Source organism: Castor canadensis, chromosome 15 (genome assembly GCF_047511655.1).
Source record: "Castor canadensis chromosome 15, mCasCan1.hap1v2, whole genome shotgun sequence".
NCBI lineage: Eukaryota > Metazoa > Chordata > Mammalia > Rodentia > Castoridae > Castor > Castor canadensis.
This window is the reverse complement of record NC_133400.1, coordinates 89,310,297-89,319,476: the sequence shown is the minus strand read 5'-3', so window position 1 is coordinate 89,319,476 and position 9,180 is coordinate 89,310,297.

Sequence of the window (9,180 nt, the reverse complement as noted above, 5' to 3'; positions counted from 1 at the left end):
TAGGAGGAATAACTTCTAACCTTCTATAGCACAGTAGGACAACTATAATGACAACTGTTTACTGAGTAATTTTTCTAATCTAGGAAGAAACCCATGAAAGCAAAAGTACCTAGGCTAAAAGAATCCCAGAAGGCCATTAGGGAACTGAACTCGGTGGCTGAATTACAAAGTGGCAGGTCCCAGGACAGGGGTGGAATAAAGGGAATCTGGCCTTATGGCCCTTTGTACAGAACTCATACTGATTTGCCAGCTACAATTCTGTTTCCTGTCACAGGAAGCTTCTTAGATGAAGGGATTGGCGGCGGGGAGTCACCATGTTTACAGATCTTCTGTTTGTAGTCCTGCTGCCTACAGGTGTTTTCTATCACTTGAGCAAATTGACACACTGAAAGGCAAAAGAAAGAAAAAAAGAAAAAGTACCTATGCCAGGCCCCACTGCATCATAATGAGGCCCTTGATGAACTGTGCCTCCAGAAAGCCCTCAGCAAAGTAAAAGTCCATTTCCAGAGATAAGGAACACAATGAGCCATTCTTCTTTGTTTCCTGAGTTTTCCCCTTCTCAGAGATGAGGCATATCTCTGAGGAGTCAGCGCCAGGCAACAATTGAGGTGAAATCATAAAGAACAGTCCAGAAGAGATGTTTGTCCTTGAGAGCAGGGGACAGGGGAGGAGGAAGAGGAAAGTGTGGCCTGCTGGATATCTCTGTGTGTGCTGCAGCAGTAAGGAGTAAGGGGAAAACAAGTGGGTTCCTCTCCACACACCAGCTTTTCCTTAGAGTAGAATCTTGTGTAAGTGGTTGAACCTCTCAGACCTTCTCTAGTCAGTCAGGGAGACAGCAGTATTTCTCCAATATGGCTTTGGTGAGGATGGCATGACACAAGAGGGAAACTCAAGAAATGAGAGCTATCGGGCTTGGTGATGTACCTTAGTGGTACACACTTGCACTTTGCATGTGCAAAACCCAGGGTTTAAAAATGAGAGCTATCATACACACACACACACACACACGGTACAATCATTCCTTAGGTAGACACTGAGCCAAGACCAGTGCCCTACTGTGAGCAGCAGAGTTGCAGGTGAGGCCCTGTGGATGAGCCATGGGCTCCAAAAGGCCACATTTCTGATGTTGCCCCTCTTTATTTCTAGCTTTGCTGAATCTCTGGCTACATCGCCTTTGACCCTATTTCCATAAAAGGAAATAAAAGCCAGGGCTCTCTGCAGACGTCCTGGCTGCCCCAGACAGGACAGTTACTTATTCACCTAGCTACCCCACACTGTGACTAAACTTAAAGAGTCCAGATTTCAAACATTGCTAGAAGCTTTACCCACTGTCCCAAGAAACACCCTCACCAAGTTGTAGCCTTTGGACCCCCCTGGGGCTGCACCTGCTGTCCACACCAGCACTCCCCCAACAGCTGCAGTGTCTCTCTGGAAAATGAGAGTGAAAAATTCCTGTGTACAGAGTATGTACATGGTCCAAGGTACAGTCAGAAAGAAGGATGGGGACCAGCAGACTCCTGTGGAGTCTCCCTCTCAGCAGACTCGTATGACAGGGATAGACATGGCCCCTGGAATCCACTGTTCATCTTGTCTCCCCCACGTTCAGCCAACACATACAAAGTTCATTCTCCGAGCCAGGCCACACGCTGAACATTAGATTCTGGGGTGATGGTAGACAGAATCTGATCCCTGTCCTCAAAGTACTTCTAGTTTGGGAAACCTTCCAGGAATATTAACAACCTATTAGAATCAAGTGTGAGCAAATTGCTTTGGGTGGATTTATAAACAATGCATGTGGAATGATTCTTTAAGCCCAGAAAGAATTTAAGGAAACTTTACAAGGATCATAAATGATTTCAACCCCGAAATAAGAAAAGGATTCTCCTCTTATCTAAGAAGGCTTCTGTGCTGTCTGAAAAATTTTTAAAAAGGGGTACAGGATAGGCAGTGAAGGCCTGGGCACATGTTGTGTTGTGTTGTTGTTTTAAGCCCCAAATACATCTCACTATGTTAGCATAGATGTCAGATTACATTGGCATCTAAAGATGTCGGTCCCCAAAGCCACAAATATCCAGAATCTGCAACAAGCCTGCTTCTTTCAGGACTGCTGAGTGGAATGGGTATTGTCTTCTTGATCAGCTCCAGCTGCCATAAGAAAGTACCGTAGACTGACTGGCTTGAACAACAGACATTTATTTCCTCAGAGTTCTAGAAGATCAAGGTGCCAGCACTGTGGGGGTCTGGGAGGGCTTTCCTCCTCACTTGCAGATGGCTGTCTTCTCACTGTGTCCTCACATGGCTTCTTCTCTAGGAGAGAGAGAGCACAGGTGTCCTTCCTTCTTGTATGGATAGCAGTCCTGTCAGAGCATCAGGAGTACATTTCACCTTAATCATCAGCTTTGAGACCCTGCCTCCAAATACAGTCACATGGCGAGTTAAAGCTTCAAAATATGAATTTTGGAGAGACACAATTCAGTCTATAGCAGACATAGCCAGCAATGCATCCAAAACGTGCAAATTTGGGCTGTGTATGGTGGTGCACACCTGTTATCCAGAGGCTGAGGCTGGAGGACTGAGAATTCAAGGCCAGTCTGGGCTACACAGACTCAAAAATAAATAAATGAATTTAAAAAAATAAATAAGAAGCAAAGTTGAAAGAAAGGCCAGCCAGGAAAGAATGAGAAAGGAAGAGGCCATGGCCAAGACAAGTGTCAGAGAGAGCTGCTGAAAATGAGTGACAACTGGGGATCCAGACTATATGGATCCTCCTAATTCACAGGAAAAGTCTTGAGGTGTTTGTCTTTTCCTCTTTTTCTATATCAGTTCTCCCTGATTCTAATTCAAATACTGGCTTAGGCATCTTTTCTCTCATCTTCTCCTGTCCTTATCAAAGACTCATTCTGAAAAGTGTGAAGAGGAGCGAGAAAGACAGACAGACAGAGACAGAAAGAGAGAGAGAGACTGTTACACTAGAGGTCCCTGGAGAAAGTGGCTGTCCTTGGGTCTGGGAGTTTGGGGACTTTCTGCAGCATTGTGTACCCCACAAGACTGGGAGAAACCTGCAGGATCTCTGCTCTGTGGTTTGGAAAAATTCATGGAAAACAGCAAAGCTGAGTTTTAAGGAGATGCTCTACCTTCTCATAAAGTGTGTTTACATGAGAGGACATTAAAATGGATAACTAAGAGACACCACAGAAACTTCTTCCCTAAATGCTTGAATGAACAGGATAGATAATTATGGTAGCCATCATAGATCATCAGTCATACCCTGATGTCACATAGTCCCCTCACTTCTCGGCTCTTCTAAAGCTGATAACAATTACTGCTGTGTAAGCAATAATGCATAATATTCTCTTTCCTGCCTCTTTCGTTTGCTCCCCACCTGGAAATCTACTTATTGCATGAAAGGAATTATTGGAGTGTTTTTTTAAAAAATTGGAAAGTGTGAGTCATCTTTTTTGCAAGTTTAGACTGGAAAGATTGTATTTTCTAAGAATCTAATAATGGAGTGAAGTTAGAAGTGACCAGAAACAAGTAACTAAGGCATCTTTGAACTGATTTTTCAAGAAGTGCTTAGCACTTTTTTCCTTTTGTATGGAATTTACTCCATTCTGGTTTTTATTAAGATTAATGTGTGCTTTTGACACAGGAAGAAGGCAAAGACTGAGGTGTCTAGGGAGGTAAAGGGAGGCTAAGATCTTTCTTTTTCCCTTCCAAAACCCAGTTTAGAACCTTGTATCAGACATTCAGTACGTTTTGGTTTTTTTTTTTTTTTTTTGGTGGCAGTACTGGGGTTTGAACTCTGGCTGTATGCTTGTGAGGACACTCTACCACTTGAATCCTGCTTCCAGCCCCTTTTACTCTGGTTATTTTGGAGATAGGGTCTTGCTTTTTGCCCAGTCCAGGAGGATCTAGACTAGGTAGATCCTCTATTTTAAGCTTCCTGCCTCACTGGGATGGCAAGTGCATGCTACCACACCCAGATCTTTTTTGTTGAAATGGGGTCTTACAAACTATTTTGCCCAGGCTGGCCTTGAACTGGGTTCCTGCTGAACTCAGCCTTCCAAGTAGCTAGGATTACAGGTGTGAGCCACAGGTACCCGGGCTTTAATACCTGTCTGTTAAATAATACATGGAGAGGTCAATGATAATTAGATCATAGATAGAGAAATGATGGATGGATGGATGGATGGATGATTAGATAGATGACTGATATGGATGGATAGATAGAGAGATAGATCTGTTTCTAGCCTAGAAGGACTATCACAGCCATGTTTAAAGTTCTGATTGACTAGGATCTGGGCTTATACTCTGCTTATAACTTACTGAGCACCGTGTGAAATATCCCCGACTCTGGGTAGCTGCCTTCCTCAGAGTACTCCCCTGGAGCATGCCACTAGGCAAGGTGAACATTCTGATTTCCTAAGAGAACCAGCTTTTGGTACAAAGGACCTTCTGAGAAAATAGCACACAGCTAAAGACTCACTCTGGAGTACTCCCAAGAAAGAGAGAAACTGTCCACACCCTGTAACTTGCTTTAAAATGGTGGCTTCCTGATGTATAAGGTATTACATTCTGGATTTAGCAAAGGCATGTGAAGGCCCTATCTTCAATGACCATTTGGTGGGTAGGACTTTTTCTTCAAGTTGTGTTTTTCTTCTACTTCTCAGTGTTTCCATGTGGAAAATGAAGACAGCTCCTTTTATGTCATGAAGCTACTCAAGAGAAAAACTAGAAAGGGCCTAAATTCTCTTGAAAATATGAAATACACAGAAGAAACACAATACAAGATGGCTGACCTTATTCATCCATATGATAGAGATTTATTGAGTGTCTTTGGCTCTCTCCTGTTCATCAATCATTTACTTCAGTATTTGGAACATCAGGAGGAAAATAATGACTCACACCTGGTCTGAGGTGATCAGCAGTTGTCCGTGCACACAAAGTACAGTCAATTACAGTGTTTGGTTACCAAGGTTCAAATGCTTAGCTGCAACTGGAAGTTTAACAAGGAGCAGTACAGAGAAATACATAATAAGATTATTTGCAGTCAGCTGGCAGAATGACTTAAGCAGTGAAGCATGTGCCTAGCAAGCATGAGGCCCTGAGTTCAAACCCCAGTACCACCACTAAAAGAAAAAAAAAGATTCTTTGCAGCCAAGATCTGCAACACACAAGTCTACGTTCTCCAGTTTAGGAAAACTAGTTAGGAACAATTTCTCTAGGAAGCAGAGAACAATAGAAAAAGAAGCAGGGTCCTCAATAGAAAAGGGGCCTTAGCTGTGGCAGCACTCCAAACTCTGGAAGATTTGAGCAGAGGGCTCCCTAACATGCTACAACTCAAAGACCATTAACTAAACTAAGACTAGAAACTAAAATGAGAGAGAATGGTGCAGAGGAAAAGGCAGTTTATTAGAAGAGTGGTTCTCAAAGTATGGTTCCTTCCTATGCCAGCATCTCCTGATAGCTACTAGAAATACACATTCTTGAGCCCCTCCTGAGGCTTTCCAGAAACACTGGGAACAGAGTGCCGCAATCCGCATTTTAACAAGCCCTCTGCATTACTCTGATGCATGCTACAAGTTTAAGAAACACTGGAATGGCAGAGACAGCTTTGAAAAATGCCCTGCCCACCCCCAATTTCTCCACTGGCAAATTGAGAGGTGTGACATGCACAGGAAATTAATGTGAGTCTACTCCCTGTATAGCTATCCTTATCTCAACCAGCAAAAACCCTTGTTCCTTCCTATTATTGCTTATACTCTCTCTACAACAAAATTAGAAATAAGGGCAAAATAGTTTCTGCTGGGTATTGAGGGGGTGAGGGGGAGAGGGAGGGGGCGGAGTGGGTGGTAAGGGAGGGGGTGGGGGCAGGGGGGAGAAATGACCCAAGCCTTGTATGCACATATGAATAATAAAATTAAAAAAAAAAAAGAATCAATACTGGGTGAAATGCAAAAAAAAAAAAAAATTGAGAGGTGTGAGTTACTCTGTCAGGTTCACCTGGACTGAAACCTTAGGAATCCCAACCTAACTACTTTCTTACAGCACCCCCTAACTACAATGATTAGAACAATTTTAATAAATGTCAATTTTTAAGCAACAGTATTGTTTAGCAAGTGATGGGTCCTAAATTCATATTGAATTATGACAATCAGACTTGCAAAATACGCCCCACTCATAGAATCCCTTTTTCCCAATCCATCCTGAGGTATCAAACCCCTGAAAATCACTCCAAATAATACCTAAACTATGTTGGATCAAAATTCCAACATCCATCCAATTTCCTTTCCTCCTTCAACTCCAGCCCAATAACTGGAGACATTTATTTGCTTCTCTCTCACTATCTATTTTGTTTCACACTCTTCTTCCATTTTACTCCAGACTGGCCCTTCACTAGAGTGTGCATGTCCTGGACACAGAGTGTCCTGGGAGTGGTCATGTGCCAAGCAAAAGTAACCCCCTGTATTTTGAAGTCATATTTGAGGAATGCTCAAATGTTATAAAAATTTCCACAGTCCATCCAAGTACCAAAAGCACCTCACCTCCTGATCCTCATTCTGCTTTTCTCAAGTTCAACACAAATCCAAAGCCTATATTTCCAATTGCATTTTGTTTGATCTTGAGTAGATGCAGTCATATTTCTTCTCTGTTCAATCTTGCATCACAATTCCTTGCTGGTATGTGGTGATCACTTCCATACAGTCATCTCCACAGCCCTGAGCAGAGTCCTGTCCGGGGTTGCTTGGCTGCTATTCTAGGTTTTACTCCTGTTACTTAAACAGGACCTAGCAAAACCTATGCTCGATCAGAGACAATAAATTACATCAATTTAGTATTTCTTGTAGGCTGCCCTGGGTACCCAAACATCATTTGGAATATTTGTTTCCTTGAAGAAATGTGTTCTGGTTCACAATTTGTATCTTCTCACTGTGTCCTCACAAGGCAGAAGGGAAAAGGCAGTTTTCTGGGGCCTTTTTTATAAGAGCAGTAATATCACTCATCACTCTCCAGTCCTCATCACTCCCAAAGGATTCACTTCCTAATACCATCCAATAGGGGTTGGCAGGGGGCAAAGATTTCTACCTATGAAATCAGACCATTGCCTGCTTCTAACCTGCTCATCACCAGACATGGCCTTTGTTCCAGTGCCTATGACCTGAGAAACCAGACTCTGAACTCTGTTTTCTTATCCTTAGTGCCCAGCAAAGAATCTAAGAACTGGTACAAATCGAAGAAGGAAAGATGAAGAGTGATGGATGGGAAAGTGGACCAAGAAATGAGTAAATATCCCTTCTTGTCCTGTCTCAGCTCTCTGTCTACAACGCAGCAAAATGAGCTTCAATCTTTGGATTTTTCAGGAAGAAGCAGTGGGAATTGTCTTTGCTGAACACTTTGACATGAAGACCAATAAACTAAGTGTACATCCTGGCTGAGTTCAGGGGAAAATTCTCCCAGCTTCAAAATCTGTAGTCACGAGAATTTCACACCTGGAGACCACTTGCTGGGAAATAAAATTTTATTTACACAAATGCGTGTGTGCACACACACAAGGGAGAGAGAGAGGAAGAAAAGGAGGGAGAGAGGGGGAGGAGGGAGGGAATGTTCGTGAATCTTTTCTCCCTTTATTCTCAGTCTAGAGACATTGGGCTTTTTGGAGGCACTGTTTAGATTGGACCAACTGAAGACATATTTTTCTTCAAATTGTCAGAGATCACAAAACCTTCACAACATAAGTAGAACCTAGCTGCCAGTGCCATGTGGTTCCATGGTGGAAAAAAGAAAAGGCGAAGACTCCAGGGTCTATAAATATTTTCTAGGCCATTCCTGGGAGAACATGGCTACTCAGAGGGTGGGGGACACAATCCACAGCCTGCCAGAGCCTTTGTGGTGTCGCCTTCGTCTGTAGGACAGCTCAGCTGCTCACAATATGAGCAAGCTGAGGACTTTGTTCTCAGAGCCAGTTTTGTGCTCACTTTGGTGGGTAAACGAACTCCACTGCTGAGAAGGGAGTGATGTTGCCCCTGGAAAGCAAGCATGAGCAGTCTTTCTAACAAAACTACCCCAGCAGGAAATGGACATTCAAAGGCGATCTTGCTCCAAATACTTTCCAAGCTCTCTGGGGACTCACCTAGACGTTGAATGGGATATTATGGGTTGCATTCCTACAGTACAGAAAGGGAGAAGATTCTGGGAGATCATCGGGAATAAATGAGATGAAGAGCTGCTGCTGGCCTCACTGCAACCTCTTCACCTCCCCTCACCACCTCTCACCTTCTATCTGTGGAGGACAAAGAGCACACAGGAACAGGGTGCTCAGCTGGCCACCCAACACAGGCTGGGGACAGCTTGTGCAGCTGCAAAATGGTCCTTAATTGACAGGCACTGCTTTTGATCTCTCCAGAGGGTGGGGTTTGAAGCTGGGGACTTTGTACAGAGCCACATCTAGAAGACTCATCATCATCTAGGAAAAGGGAGCTGTACCAGAGTAGGTGCGACTGCTCAATAAACGGCATTTTATCCAGCAATTTCCTTCAAAGAAGATGAAGGTAGATCTGTGAGTCAAATAACATGACCTAGGGATTTTAAGGTCTGGTTTAAGAAGACTGGGTCCAGGAAAAAAGTGTCAATGCCTACATGAAAAGTGTTTTTTAAGCAGAATCCAGTTTATAATAGTCACATAGATGTCTCCTTTTTTGTCTGTTTTTTAGAGAAAGACATTTTTATCCATTGTTGCTCCTCTCTGCACTAAATTTTCATTAAATATTAAATAGCAGAATACACATAACTATCGTTCTTTCTCTGTCTCTTATTTCTTCTCCTTCCTCTTCTCTTTCTCTTCCTTCGTTTCTCTGGTGACACAGGGTGTAGCTATATAACCCAGGCTGGTCTCCAACTTCTGGTCCTTCTGCCTCAGCCTGTAGAGAGCTGGGACGACAAGCCTGCACCGCCAGGTCCAGTTTTAACACACCCTTCTATTTGCCTCACAACATGAACTAACAGTAGCATTCTATCATGTTTAATTCAGAGCAACATTTTTAGAAAGAAAATATTGCCAGGTTGAAATTCCTTTTGTTCCCATCCCAAAGTTATGCACCCTTACTCACTTCCCAGAGGTAACCACAGTCAGGATGGTGGTGTATAGTTTCTGTTATTTTATGCATTTGCTGCATTCATAGG